This window comes from Carettochelys insculpta, chromosome 20 (assembly GCF_033958435.1).
Source record: "Carettochelys insculpta isolate YL-2023 chromosome 20, ASM3395843v1, whole genome shotgun sequence".
Lineage (NCBI taxonomy): Eukaryota > Metazoa > Chordata > Testudines > Carettochelyidae > Carettochelys > Carettochelys insculpta.
The window spans coordinates 9,641,812-9,656,448 of NC_134156.1; positions in this window are offsets into that span (position 1 = coordinate 9,641,812).

Here is a 14,637-nt window from a genome sequence, read left to right on the forward strand (position 1 = left end):
GACTTAGGAGGAAGGAAAATCAAATGACAGTGCTGCACTGAGTTACCATCTGCCATCCTGAAGGATCCTTAAGCACTTTACAGATTTCAGATCCAGCAAATCACTTCATCTGCCCCGGAAATGCAGCCACGTCTGGGATGGAACATGAGTGCTGCTCAAAAGCACACAGGAGTAACTTGGGCAGAAAATTGGGGAAAACAAGGGCGACTGCCTGGGGATGGTCATTGCATGAGCAGAAGGGCAGGCCAAGACACTGGAGCTTTATGTGGTGATAGATGGTCAGTATGAGGGTTCATTACAAAAGAACTCTGAGGTGGGGAGCAGGTGGTAGCCCAAAGGAGAAATCCTGGGTTCAGGATTCGGAAGGAGTCGGCCGCTCTCCCGCCACCTTTCCCTCTGATTTCTTGCCCCACTGTGCAATTTTCCCACTTCCTCGGCTTTGTAACCCGTTCTGCTGCTAAGAACCCCACAACTCATCTCACCGAAACTCCAGGCCCTGCATTTTCCACGGCCAGAGCCCTTGGCGCTCTCGACCAAAGGACAGATGGCACCTGGAGAGAACCGGGCCAAGCAGGGCTGGGAGAAATGGAAGTTCGGATTTAAAGTGCTGCATTGTAAGGGTAGGAGCTGCCGAGTGCTATCGCCCCATTGTCTGGAACCTAAGCAACGGGTGGCCGGCCTAAGCGCGGCAGCGCTGGCTTACTGAGCCCCCCCATCCCTCTGATGAGAACACTTGCAAGATAATGAGAAAAATCCAGTCCAATCAATGACACCGTCACAGTATCCAGCATGGTTGCCGGGGCACCCGCAAGCGCCCTGTCTGGCATTCCTGGGTCTCCCGGCAACCACCAAAACGCTCCTTCCAAAGGAAGCCATTAAAATCCATCGCCACAGCAACCTGAAACAAAGTTTCATCTGTTCCAGGCCCTCATCAATCCTTCTAGCAGGGAGAAGCCTTTCCTGGCTCCCCCCGACTGGAGGAGCTGCAGCCCCAAGCTACTGGCAGCATTTTGACCCGGCCTTTCTGACAGGCCAAGCCGCCTTGAAAAGTCGGATACAGTTTGGGAGGAGGGGGAGGGCTTGTTTTTGGATTGCCCCGGTGGTTTCAGCTCCGTCTCCCACGCCTCACGGACACGAGGGGTGTGGGATGGAGGGTGACTTTGATAGTGCTGCCTGCACCTATAATATTGGGATCAAAAAAACCCTCCAGTGACCCACTCCCCCAGACGCAGCTCCCTCCTCGGTTCCAGGCAAATGCAAAAATCCTACTCCTCCCTTAACATTCATTTCTTCCTTCCACACGCAACTTCTGCTCTGCGCCGTCACTCCTGGTGTCTCCTCTAGCCCAGTCCACTGCTTTGACCACAAGGTTCGCCTTTCTCTGGGTCAAGTGCCCTCTCTCGCCTCGTTCTAATTCCTTCCCCAGAGCCTATTGCCTCGGGAAACCTTTCTGGGCTGGCCACCTTCACAGTCAGCTCTCTGTGCACTCCCCAAACTGGATATTTGTCCTGTAGTTTGTCTTGGCTGTAGTCAGCTGTTGTCTCTTCATGACTGAGACTGGTGGGGGGACATCCCAGCCCCACCAAACCAATGACAAATATTCCACGGAGGTTGCCAGGGCCAGGATTTCAGCCTTTGTCCTTTCTGCACATCTCCCGCCATGTGTAAGTAACGCACCTGCTTGGACTCAGTCCAGGGACTCTCCTGCCCCATTCTCCATGGAGGCTGTCTTCAGTACACCCCTCTCCCCACCACACACGTCCGCCACACCCACAGTCTGATCAGGAGACTCCTTGCAGCTGAGAGGCAGAGAGAGGACAGAGGAGTCCAGGCCACTCCTTGCTGCAGGTTTTGTGGCTGTCAGGGAAGCCCCAGTTGAAAGACTGACGTGGTGGGCTTGCTCAGCCTCCAAGCTGCAGCTGATGCTACCTGGGTCTTTCGGCAGGCTGCAGAGTTCCCCGCACTAGCTCACCGGGCAGACAGCAACCCAGACTGCCCTCACTCCACCGGCTCACCCTCTCTTGGCTTGGAAACATGGCACAGGCCCACCCGCCAGGCACGAGCTAATAACCTGTGGTTCGGGGCTCCCCTGCCTTACACAAAGCACTTCTTTTGCCCTGTACCTGGTGTAAGGGCAAAAGGTCAATTTCCAGGGCAAGCTTCCCTTGCCTCATAACATCTGTAGGGACTGGGCAGCATCTCCATCCATATACCCATGGGCATGGAGAGTCAGTTCCATTTGCTCCCTAGCAGAGTGGCACACCAGTTTCCCCCTCTGGGCGCACTACGCATAAGGGACGTCTCCCAGGACTTTCTGGTGTGACAAAGCCCAGGGAGAGGGAGTCCGGCCAGAGCCGCGTTCACAGGGCAAGTAGCTCACAGGGGCCGTGAACACCCCAAACCTTGCGAGTTCAAGTAGTGGTATGGGGGACAGAGAAAGGCTCGGAGGGTTGGGTTTTCGTTGGTGAGACGTAGGGCCAGATGCGGCCCTGGTATAAGCTGGTGCAGCTTCCCACTGGAGGTAATAACAGCGATGTCTACTTATGTCAGGGCTGCATTTGGCCCTACTCTGACTCTGGTGAAAGACGTCCCAGTGGGGCTGGGCAGGACACAGCAAAGGCTGCTGCAATCAGCTGTAGCCACATGGACTCCCCTCCACACTCATGTCCTCTGTTTCCTTCCATTCCAGTAAGGAGCTGCTGGGATAGGTGACTAGATATTCCTTTTCTCCAGATCTCACTAACCTCCTGACATGGGGTCTGGCCTCCCCATCCACCATGAAGCTGCAATCACAAGACACACAAAAACCAACACACACACACACACACACACACACTGCAACTTGTCTTGCAAAGTACAGAGAGCTGAGGGTACGGGCACATTCGGTGTTCCCCACCCAGGACTTCCCATCTCCAGGACACTGCAGTGTGGACGCTCCAATAGTAAATGTGATGCAAGCTGGCCAGGCCTATCAATCATGTACACAATGGTCTTGCTCCATAGGCTTGAACTATGCTGCCAGTCCTGACCAAGAACCTAGAGAAGCCCCACTGCCTAAGGCATGGCCAGGAGCCAATCACCAAGGCGAGAACCCAGTGGACCATCTACATCTGACAGCATTGAGCTAAGGGAAAGGACAGAGCTTGGTGCGTTATGAGGAAGACTCAAGCAAGAAAGAGCCACTTTGACCCTCCACAGCTTGGGCTGCAGAACCAGACATTTGCCAGCTACTCTGGAGCTGGTGGGAACAAAGAGCTTTGGGCATTTCAAAACCAGAGGAGGTAGATGATTAAGAAGCCACCTGCAATTATCCTAGATAAGACTCAATCATAGGCTATCAGACCTCACCCTTCAGGGCGTGACCTGATCCCCAGGGAAAGTCAGGAGGAACTTTGCTCCATGCCAAAGACCAGCCCTACGGAATGCTTTGTGCAAGGTTTCTCTCTTTCTTTGAAGTGCCTAGTGTTGGCCACTCCTGAAGAAAGGACATTAGAGAAGATGGACAATCACACTGCTCCAAGAGGAAATACCAAATGGACATCACTTTCCACAAAGATCCTATTGCCTCATCCCAGCTGCTTGCACTGCAGACTGTCTCCTGCAGGCTACACACCCAAGATGTCCTCACTTGCTCTGGTTTTATGGAGAACACCACAAGGGGTTGAGGTCAGAGATTTTTTTCTTCACACAGCACATGGTCGGCCTGTGGAACTCCAGGCCAGAAGAGGTTGTGAAGACCAAGACTTCAACAGCGTTTAAAAAAGGACTAGATAAGTTCATGGGGGCAGGTCCATCAATGGTTATTAGCCACGCTGGGTAGGAATGGTGTCCCCAGCCTCTGTTTGTCAGAGGCTGGAAATGGATCTCAGGAGAGGGATCCCTTTGATTATTACCTGTTCTGTTCACTCCCTCTGGGGCACCTGGCATTGGCCTCTGTCAGAAGACAGGACGCTGGGCTAGATGGACCTTTGGTCTGACCCAGTGTGGCCGTTCTTATGAGATGCTGCAGGGCAGCCTTCAGCTACGAGACCACACGGCAAAGTCAATCTAAGCTCTCACATTCCCCCTTCCATTTGCTGTCACATGAACCAACATTTAAGCTTCACCATGCCAGGTGCCTCCACCCAGAAGCCCTCCGGGGCCATCGGGCACACCAGAATCTCTGCTGCGCTCCTGCTGGAGATCAGCCACACAGCAGCAGAAGCTGCATAATAAGAATTCTGCACCAGCAGGGAAGTGGCTAGGGAGTGGACACAGGCCATCCTCTCGCTTCCCCACAGCCCTCTGCCCCAGTCACTCTCCACAGAAGACACCCCATGTACCAGCAGTCCTTCCGCTCAACATGAGGAGCAGCAGCCAGCCCAGCTGCAAGTCCTGGCTCAGCATCATACCTGCCACGCAGCTCCACAGAAGGCCAGGGAACGGATCCATCTAAGGTATCGTACCATGCCCATCACCATAGCATCTGGGCTAAGGCGGCACAGAGCTGCATTCTCTGCATGTGAGGGGGGATCTGCCCCTTCAATATCGCTCTGAGCCTTTTCTCTCTATCCTGTGCTGTGGAGCTGCCCCCGGTGCGCTCAGCTCTCTCGCCTCACCAACTTCGTTTTCTGCTCTGGCAAGGTGTTTGCTTTTAGAGGACTTGACTCGGTAACTATTTTTTTTTAAAGCTCTCTCTGTGGCTGCCTCGAGTCTCCCTGGATACGCAGCTGCAGCCCTCCCTTCTCTAAAGGTCTGCGTGGAGGGAGCTTTCCTCTCTCGGACAGACGGCTGGTTTTCACTGATCCTCTCCCCTCACCCTGCTCCGCAGGCCCCGCTGTGCTCTGGGACTCACTGAGAACAGGGAGCTCCCTCGGCAATTTCCCTCCTCTCCTGGGCTTTGCAGCACCTGTTTCCAAGCTGTTTCTGTCAGCCTCCTGTTGCCTCTCTCCCCTGCTGCTAAGAGCACAGCACTTGTCCAGGATGCACCTGGCATTTCTTCATCTCCTGAGATGGACGTTCCCTCTCCAGACAGCCCTGCTACGCCCCCTGCACTGTCCTGCCACGTCCCCGCCAGACAGCCCTGCCGCATCCCCTGCCGCCACACCTCCTGCACTGCCCTGCCACGTCCCCTCCAGATAGCCCTGCCATGCCCCCTGCTCTGTCCTGCCACGCCCCCTGCTGCCACAGCTCCTGCACTGCCCTGCCACGCCCCCTCCAGACAGCCCTGCCACGCCCCCTGCCGCCACACCTCCTGCACTGTCCTGCCACGCCCCCTCCAGACAGCTCTGCCATCCCCCGCACTGTCCTGCCATGTCCCCGCCAGACAGCCCTGCCACGCCCCATGCCACCACACCTCCTGCACTGTCCTGCCACGCCCCCTCCAGACAGCTCTGCCACCCCCCCCGCACTGTCCTGCCATGTCCCCGCCAGACAGCCCTGCCACGCCCCCTGCCACCACACCCCCTGCACTGTCCTGCCACACCCCCTGCTGCCACACCCCCTGCACTGTCCTGCCATGCCCTGCTGCCACTCCCCATCCATGCCCCCTGCTGCCACTTCCCCTCCACGCCTCCTGCTGCCACACCCCGTCCAGACAGCTCTGCCACATTCCCTGCTGCTACTCCCCCTCCACTGTCCTGCCACACCCCCTCCAGACAACTCTGCCACACCCTGCTGCGACTCACCCTCCACTGTCGTGCCATGCCCTGCTGCCACCGCCCCCCCTCCAGACAGCCCTGCCATGCTCCCTGCTTCCACATCTCCTCCAGACTGTGCTGTCCTGGTCTGGTGTCCCCACTGTGTGTGCTTCTGCTATCTACTCCTTTTTCTAAGGTGTCATATCGAGGGGGGGAGGGAGCAGAAGAAAGGACGGGAACAGGACAGACAGGGTCACAACCTGTCATTCTTCTTCCAATATTCAGCACTGCCACATGCCCTGGAAACTCCCCAGACAGGGAGCAGGGAAACCTGACTGAGCAGAAAAACGCCTTGCAATAGCTCACCCAGCATCTCTTGTCCACTTGGCGTCTGCATCCTCCAGAGGATGGAGAGGTCGGTGCCCTGCTGGGTGTGGATCCAGATGGGGGTGCTCTCTCCTCTTCCCACAGCCCAGGGGCACTCCATACCCACCGGCCCCACAGGCAGGATCAAGCTGACAGCAGGTCTGTGTAGCAAGGACCTCCCACCAACATGCACTTGGACAGTCACCACATAGATGCCAGGGAGGGTGTACATGTGCCGAGCTCTCGGACTGCTTCTGGAGAACTGCTGCCCCCCCATCTCCAAAGTCGCAGGTGTACGAGGCCCCAGGCATCGGAGTCTCAGCAGTGAATTCAATCATCTCATGGAGGCTGTAACGGGACCGAGCCGAGAGCAAGCAACTCATCTGGCAAAGGGGAGAGAGGGAGAGATGCACAAGTACGCAGGTACTGAGAGCAGTCTGAACGGAGGTTGCCAAACTCCCAGCATGCCATGGGGAGGGCCTTTTCCATGTCTCTCACTCCCACGGACTCTCTGTCCCCAACCCTCCATGCAGACAGGCTCTGTCTCCAACCCCCTATCAGGGGATGACTCCATCCAACACTCTAACCCCCACCCGGAGCACCCTCAACCACTTTTTCATTTAGTCTCTCATTGGGTCCCATAATCCCACATCCAGCAAGCACAGGTTGCAGCTGAAAACCTCTCCCAGCACCAGCTGTCACAAAGCAGCCACCTGTCCCAACAGGCTGTGGAAGAGAAATTTTTCCCACTCAGGGACTGCCTACACAACCAAAGCCTGCTCCACTGGCGTGGGTAACAAAATGGGGCCGTCTGCACATCTTGGATCCAGTGTGGGAAGGACAAGCCTGACACAGACCCCCGAGTACTTCCTCAGCTCACAAACCTGCTGTCATGAATGAATAAAGGGTTAAACCCAGAGGGGCACTGAATGTGTGTTGGGGGCAGTCACATAAACCAGTGCGGAAAGAGGGATCTTTTTTCAATGGATACAATTGCAGGCTAAGGGGTCTTTTTCTGGGTTCTGTGACTGGAGCAGGGAGAGACCAAAAATGCTGATGAAGGAAATGTTTAGTTAGATGCAATCAGGTTATTTTTATTTTGCATTTGGTGTGGAACTTCTTAGGCTGGTTGATGATTTTTTCCCTGTACTCTGTAACTTCTAAGCTGAATCCCAGAGAAGTAATTCTCTGCGCTCTCATATTGATAATCTTGAGTTATTTTAATTACATCTAGCAACCAAGTATGCTTATTTACTTTCATGGTATTTTTCCATCTTTTGTTTTGCGAATAAGTTACTCTTTTCAGGCAATGATTAGATTCCTGCGTCCTAGAGGAGTGTCTCTGTATATGCCTAGACCAAATAGTCTGCTATCAGATTACAGCTCTTTGTTTCCAAACTGTCTCCTAAGCAAAGGTTGAAGCTTGGGGATTACCCCACAGGGAGATATGAAAGTGTGTCTTTCTGGGTTTAAAGGGGGGCTTTTTCACTTGGTGGTGGCAGCGCCAATTACCCCCAGGGTCAGGGAATCGGCGACCTTTGGGAACTTTTTTAAGCAGAGCCTATAGAGGCAAGGTGTTAAGGATTTTGCAGGCCCCCCACTTTCTGCACTCGGAGTGTCAGAGTAGGGAGGCAGCCCCAACATCTGTGATGGACTATCTTCACTGTTGTTGGTATCTGTGCCTGCTGGATTCCAGCTAACTCAGGCAGACCAGGCCCTGCCCAGCTTTTGCTGCATTGATAAACCTTCAGACAAAATCCTGCCCTAACTCATGGTGCAGTTACCTGTACAGGATACACAGCATGGACAACTGTTTTGTTGCATGCTTGGCTCTGGATTTCATTGGAGCAGACTTTCCCACACTCCATAGCCACTTTGCTGCCTAGTGACCCACACAGGCAGTGGTCCTTGAAGGCCAGGCCATAATGGGTGTGTGCTTTTTGGTAGCAGAGCGCACGGCAAAAGGCCTGACTCTGTGTGCCAGGGTGGAGGTCGGAGTAGTGCAGGACTGTGTCCTTCGTAGTCTCTAGGTCCTTCACACAGGAGATAAAGTCATCCGCTGAAAGGGAAGCAGAGCTCAGGGAGCTCTCGGGTGGCCTGTTATAGGCACAGATGCAGAGGGTGCAAGATGAGACATCCCTGAGATTGAGTGATGAAAGTCGAGCCCAAATGCAAACTCTATCCAGAGGCACTAACCAAAACTTCAAAGGGGAGCTAATTGCTAGGGCTTTTCTGGGGACTAATATTTGGCTTTGTGCTGCCTGGAATTGTGTGTTTCCATTTACAGCTGCTCCAAGTGTGGGGAGTGAATTGCGCCCACTTGGTGAATTTGGCTGTAGTGATATCTACAAGGGTGCCAGTTCTGCGTGGGGCAGGGCAGCAGCCGTGTGTAACAGGAGGCTGCTTGCTCTTGCTCCTGTTCCCTTGAGTATCAGAGCGTGAGGGGAAAGGATGCAGCTTCTGTAGATGTCCCTCACTCCTGGCGGGTGAGGGGCAGGGGGAAAAGGAGCGATTCACACTTTCTCCTTGTGCCCCAATAGTCAGGGTACCAGAACAAAAAGCAAACAGTGGGTGGTACACACAGCCGCCCCAACTCCCTCGCCCTCCCTCCCAAAATGGTGCCCTTGAGTATCTGCTTCTTTGGCACAGATGTAAAGACCACTGCAAAGTACCAGCACTGGTGAATTGGTCCTGCTGCCATTCCCTTTGAAACTCTAGATAGGACAAGTCCAAATCCTGGCCACCCCGGTTCCAGGGTATTAGAACTCCTGGTGAAGGTCAGATCCTGCAGCTCAGACCCATCACTGTTCCAAACCACTGGTTCCCCTCCTTTGAAAACTTCCTCCAAAGGTTCCCTTATGGCTGAAATTTCTCATGCTTCTTCTCACGCCAAAGGTGATTTTTTTTTCTTTTAAATGACAGTTTCAGCACAATCTGGTGAGCTGTTCTTTGGGTAACCTCAAACTAGCCATAGACTTGCTGCCTTTGGCACATTTGGGAAACTGAGCTCAGCTCCCAGGAATACTCTACAACTGCACCGGCTTTGTTACACTCTTAGTTCCCTGGTTCTCTGAGAACTTTCCTTTCTACACTTGTAGACTCTGGGAAAAGAGGAAATCCTAGCTCTACTGACCTCCACAGCAAAACTCCTGTTGGCGTAAGTGGAGCTTACTACATCACCCTACATCTACGATAAGCCACCTCTCACTACACAACAGTTGGCAAATGGACATAGGCTAGCTGGAGCGCTCTCAGTTGAATGAGGCCTTGGTGAAGTTTCTGCTGTTGGGAACCTTAGGTGACGTCCTGGGTCACCTGCTTGTGCTTTAACCCTGAAGCAGGTTTTCTGACCTGACCTTATTCTTTCACACAGTTTCTCTCTCTCCTATCTAGGTCCTCCTCCTCTGACTCAGCTTTCCGTACGGCTGCTCTCCCATTCATCCGTCCTTGTTACTCTTCTTCAGCTGATGTGAATCAGAATCCTGTGTCTGCATGGCCGGCCTGCCAAGGCAGGCCCCCCACTTCTGTGATTTTGCTTTGCAGAGTCTGGACATCTGTGCATGGCTCTGGTAGCGGGGTGGTTGCTATGGGGAGGGGCATCCTAACCTCACATATTGAAGACTCCCAGTGTTTTTTCAAAACCGCAACAGAGACAGACAAAGCAGCCCAAGAACTGGACTGATGAGCACATGAGAGGATGCAGGCTTTGCCAGTCCAGGAGTAACCCAGTTGCCAAGTGACGTCAGAGTGTCCAGAGGTAAAAGGAGGGGCTGGATGAAGGCAGCCCCACCACTACCACCAAGCACCAGAGGGGACAGTCAAACCACTGTGTTTACATGAGGAATTCTTCCACCCCGCTGCATTCGGAAGACATGCCTGGGAAGTCTCACATGGGACAGCCACAGAGAAGTTCCGTGCCTGGAATTCCATCACCAGTCAGAGACCTTCTGTTCCCTTCTCCCCAGCCCAGCCTCTCTGTCAGTGCAGGAGAGGCCACAGCCAAGGGACCGGTCACTCACCACAGATCAGAGTTGAGAAATCTGCCCTCAGTAGCCGGCTGCTGCTGGAGGCTGCTGGCTGGAAGCAGTGGAGCATCTCTACGTCACTCACAAGCAGGCCCTTCTCTCGCAGCCAGGCCACAAGCCAGTGCAAGGAGCAGCCACATACGAAGCGGTTAGGGACGAGTTTGCTGTGGGAGAAGAACAGAGGAGGGGGAGTCAGGCACATCTAAACCCCTTGGTGGTTTAGAGAGCCCCATCTCCAAAGGGGAGAAATGCTCATGACACCAAAATGGGGGAAGGGACCAGGGGGCTAAGAGAGGAGGGACAGGAACCAATACACCGAGGCAGGGAGGCAGAAGGAACAGGCAGAGAAGTCGGAGAGGAGGCCCAGAACCGTACAGAGATTGCAGCCTGCCCAAGGGGCGGAAGCCTCCTTCCTCTATGGTGCGGATCCAGTTGAAGCTCAAATCCCTGCCAAGGAGAGAACAGAGAGGGGACCCCAGTGAGGGAGGGGAGGCTGCTGAAAAGCTCAGGGCTAGCGCGCAGCATGTGATGAGCTGCTGCAGAGCTCAGGAGGAGCATGGCTCCAGGATAACATAGCAGCGAGCTTTATTAGGGGCTCCGCTGTGCCCAGCCACAGGTGCCGGTAGCATTAGCCTCATGCGCTGTTGAGCGTCTGGGCCTGTTCTTGCCACCAAGCTCAGACTGCGAAGTGAGCGCCAAGCCGATGGGAAAGGGGGCAGGGGTTTGGCTAGGGAGTTACTTACAGCACCTGGAGGCCGGGCTATGCTGCAAGCTCCGCCGCTTGGACTTTGCTCAGGTGGTTGTGGGACAGGTCACTGCACTGAAAGCAAAGGGTTATTTCCACCCAGCACAGGCTCTAGCACTGCGCCATAGCGACGGGCAGGAGGAACCAGACAGGAAAACCCCATGTGGCCCTCACCCGAGGGGCAGTACACTAATAGGTTAAATGCCGGATGGGGAGTTGGGAGGGCTGGTCTCTGCTCTGCCACTGACTTGCCATGAGGCCTTGGGTGGGCCATTCAACTTGGCCGTGCCTCCATTTTCTGACTCGGGCTTGAGAACCCCTCCCTGGATTCTCTGCAACAGCCACAGGCAGGCGAGCGGGCTGCAGTGGGACACCCGCCCTGGGTTCTCCAGGATTCCCGGCCTGCCTTTTAGTCCGATCCAGAAGCTAACCCATGAGGGAAGCCTGAGGAAGGAGCTTAACTAGTCTCCATGCGTGTTTCCCTGGGAGCCTGCCGTCTGAGTGTTTACGCCCAGCCATGCCAGGCACCTCACCCATGTGGCGGACAGGGGCAGCAAGGGGCCGGAGTTGTGTATCGCAGCTTAGCGAGATGTTTTTAATAAAGTCCACATTCCTTTGCAGTAACACACCCATCCCCGGGGCAGGAGACGCTCCCCTCAGAATCCACAAGGCGAGTGTCTAAGCGGGAGGGAAGCCATGATTACAATAGGAGGAACTTTAACTAAATTAAAGCTCCTCACAGTTCAAGTCACTAGGCCACAGGTACGTACTGGGGCTGCAACAGGGCCCTCCAGTCTCTCTCTCTCTATCTCTGCCTGGGGGTCCCTGAAGTGGGCCCAACCTGGTTCCACTGGCAGGAGGTGGGGGACTGTGCCAGCAGATTACTGGGTCGCCACTGGGGCATACTGGAAGGATACAGACTGGCAATATTCAGACCCGGGGCTCCAGCAGGCCATAGGGCCCAGAGGAAGAGACAAGCGGTTGGTTTGGCCCATTATAAGAAGGAGCCATTTGCACAATCTGGCCTCACCCAACACTGGGGAAATATTTGGGTCTATAGTTTATGGCTTGTCCTCCCCCTCTTTGTTGACTTCACTGGAGGGAGCTTTAATGGGAAACCCCCGGAAGCAGGTGGGGCGCTTACACTCTAAGGTCATTCAGTGAGGTGAGGCCAACTCGACTGGGTGGAGAGGAACGCTCTGGAAGGCTCATTTCCATGCAAGGGTATTCCAGGCCTGCCCAGCTACCTTCTGCAGGGTGTCAGTAACCAGAGCTACCAAGGCCCCACGCCAGCAGGGGCGTGAACAGCCTGTTCTGGTGTCCCAGGATGCCGCTTTGGGCCTGCAGGCCTCATAACTGTGGTAACTGATGGGAATGAGGAGATAAATATTGTCTTATGGGTTTCATCCTCTCACAAGGACAGAGCCTGAGGAGCCAATGAGTCTGGAGGGTCACTGGCTGCAGCTCCTTGAGGATGCATGCCACAGCACCATCTCTCCTGACAGGGTCCCCCAGAGGGCAGCCCCTCTCCTAAACCAGCCCCACACACCCCTTCAGCTCATGGCAGAAGGAAGTGCCCAGCTATGGTAAGAAATAAAGATTTCTTTTTCCCCCTCCTCCTGTAGCACCTGCACATCAGGACACACCAGTGAAGTCTCACAGTCCTGCCCTGGAGATGAGGGATCGTATAACATTCAGACAAACTGAGGCACCAGGCAGCTAAGTGACTTGCCTGTCAGGAGACAGTGGCTGAGGTAAGGACAGCTTGAGTCTCTCTTGCCCTTTGGTGCTCAGCCTAGGCCACGTTCCCAGCTGGAACCGAAGGAGAATCCTTCTCCCCGAATTGCCCTGCCTTTGATGTTCATTGGCCACGTAAGAGGCATCCGAGAGGGCAGGGTCTCTCGGGAGGGGAAATGACTGAACCACTTACAGCCACTGACATGGCCCTGTCTGCTCAAAAACTACATTGATCTGGAAGGTAGTTTCACTAGCACCAGTGTTAACAAAACTCTCTTAGGAATCCTGTATGCCAGTAAAGGTAGGTGTAGCTTTCTTATCCCAGTTTTACAGCCACAGCAGCAGAGGCATTGAGCAATTCAGAACTCTTCTCGGTCCCTCCAGTTCCGGTTTCCTGTGCCCCAGTCTTATGCTCTAGCCACTAGGCCCCAGGGGCTAGGAGGGCATCCCTGGGCCAAGGACAGATATTGTGGTGCATGCCCATGGGATTCATTGTGCAATGTGGTAATTCCCAGGCCTCCTCTCAGAGGCGTCTGTGGATGCAGCTTCTGCCGAGGAAGAGGCTGCCACAGACATGGCTAAAGTGCTGCTGTCTCCAGCGTTTGCAGGCCCAAAGGAGCCAGCGGGGGAGTAGGCATTCCTTGGCAGACTCAGCTGTGCAGAGCCCTGGGATTTCATTAACATTCCACCAAGGCAGCCTTCGCCCAGGACGGCCTCTCCCCCGCCTCATGGGGCCAGCATTGCAGAGCGCCTGTAAACACGCTGCAGCCCTCTCCCTCCTTAGGCCGCAACCCCCACCCCACCCCTACCAGCGCAGGCTGGACTCGCAGCCTGTCCGAAAGCAGCACCCCTTCCGGGCAGGGATCCCACTGCGGCAAGGTACTCACAGGACCGTCACTCCCCAGGAGCAGGGATGTCCCAGAGGAACCTCGGCCAGCCCTGAGCCAGAGCAGGTGACTGCCAGGGAAGTGCAGACACAGCTGGCTGGGCGGCCATGGGCTTCTTCCAGCGCTGGGATCTCCTTGCAGCGCCTGGCTCTGGCTGCTGTGGACAGACGCTCCTCACTTCCATGTTCCTCTGTTCCTGCTCCTTCTGGGGCCTGGGCTCCTGCCCCTCCCTTATTGTAGGCTAAACCCCAGTCTTTGCCAGGCTCCAAATCGGCCCCGCACCTTCCAGCGCCCCATTGCTTTGGAGGTGCTGCCCTCAGCCCTGTCTTTGTTGGGTTCACTGTCACAGCCCTTGTGCTGAGGCAGCACAGCAACAGCGACCCAAAGAGGAGAGCCATAGACCTGCAGGCACCCCTAGGGGCAGACTGGCGCCCCTGCGTCACCCAGGAAGGGAAGGGAGCTGTGGTTTCCATGACCGGCCCCGAGAAGCCGGTCACTAAAGCAAAGCTGCTGGTTCTCCCCTTGCAAACGGTCCCATCTTTACAAGCTGGCACTGAGGTGGGAGCCCCAAGTAAACAAACCAGCCCCCGGCTGCTGCTTTTACATTGCAGCCCTGAGTTCAGGAGTGAAACTGGCGAGATAACAGAGGTGATGCCAACCAGCTGACTTTCATTCTCCAGACTCTAGACAGGAAGTAAAAAAGAGATTGCACATTTCTCTCCAACTGGGTAAACTGCCAGGTTTGCAATGCCAATGGAGGGGAAACAGTCAAACACGCAGGTGTGGATTTGTACGGGGGCAGCCCCAGCCAGCTCATTACAGACCGTGGCGGCGCCTTGTAGCAAGGGAGTGCTCAGCGATCCCAAGCAGGGATCGCAGTGCTGGATGTTGTACGCTCCCAAGAAGTTCCCTGCCTCGAGTCAAACATTCAAGCCTAAGACAAGACCCAGCAAACAGGCAGCATGTAAAGTTGCGAGGAGATGATCACAAGCAGCGTGAAATGCCTCAGTCAAGCACTTTCCACCAACCCATTGGCAGTTCCTACATAAATCTCTGACCCAAAAAGTTTCACCCACTCCCCAGCAATCACAACAAATCACTGCTGCGATGGAGTGGAGTAAGAGCAGAGACAGGCCCCGGCTCCTGCCCCCCGTTATTGACAACTTTGCTGCTTTCTGGAAGGCACCTTTCCCGACGTCGGCTTGTGCGCTAGGAGCTGAAAGAAATAAAATGGAACAGCAGTTGCCAAAACAAAGGCA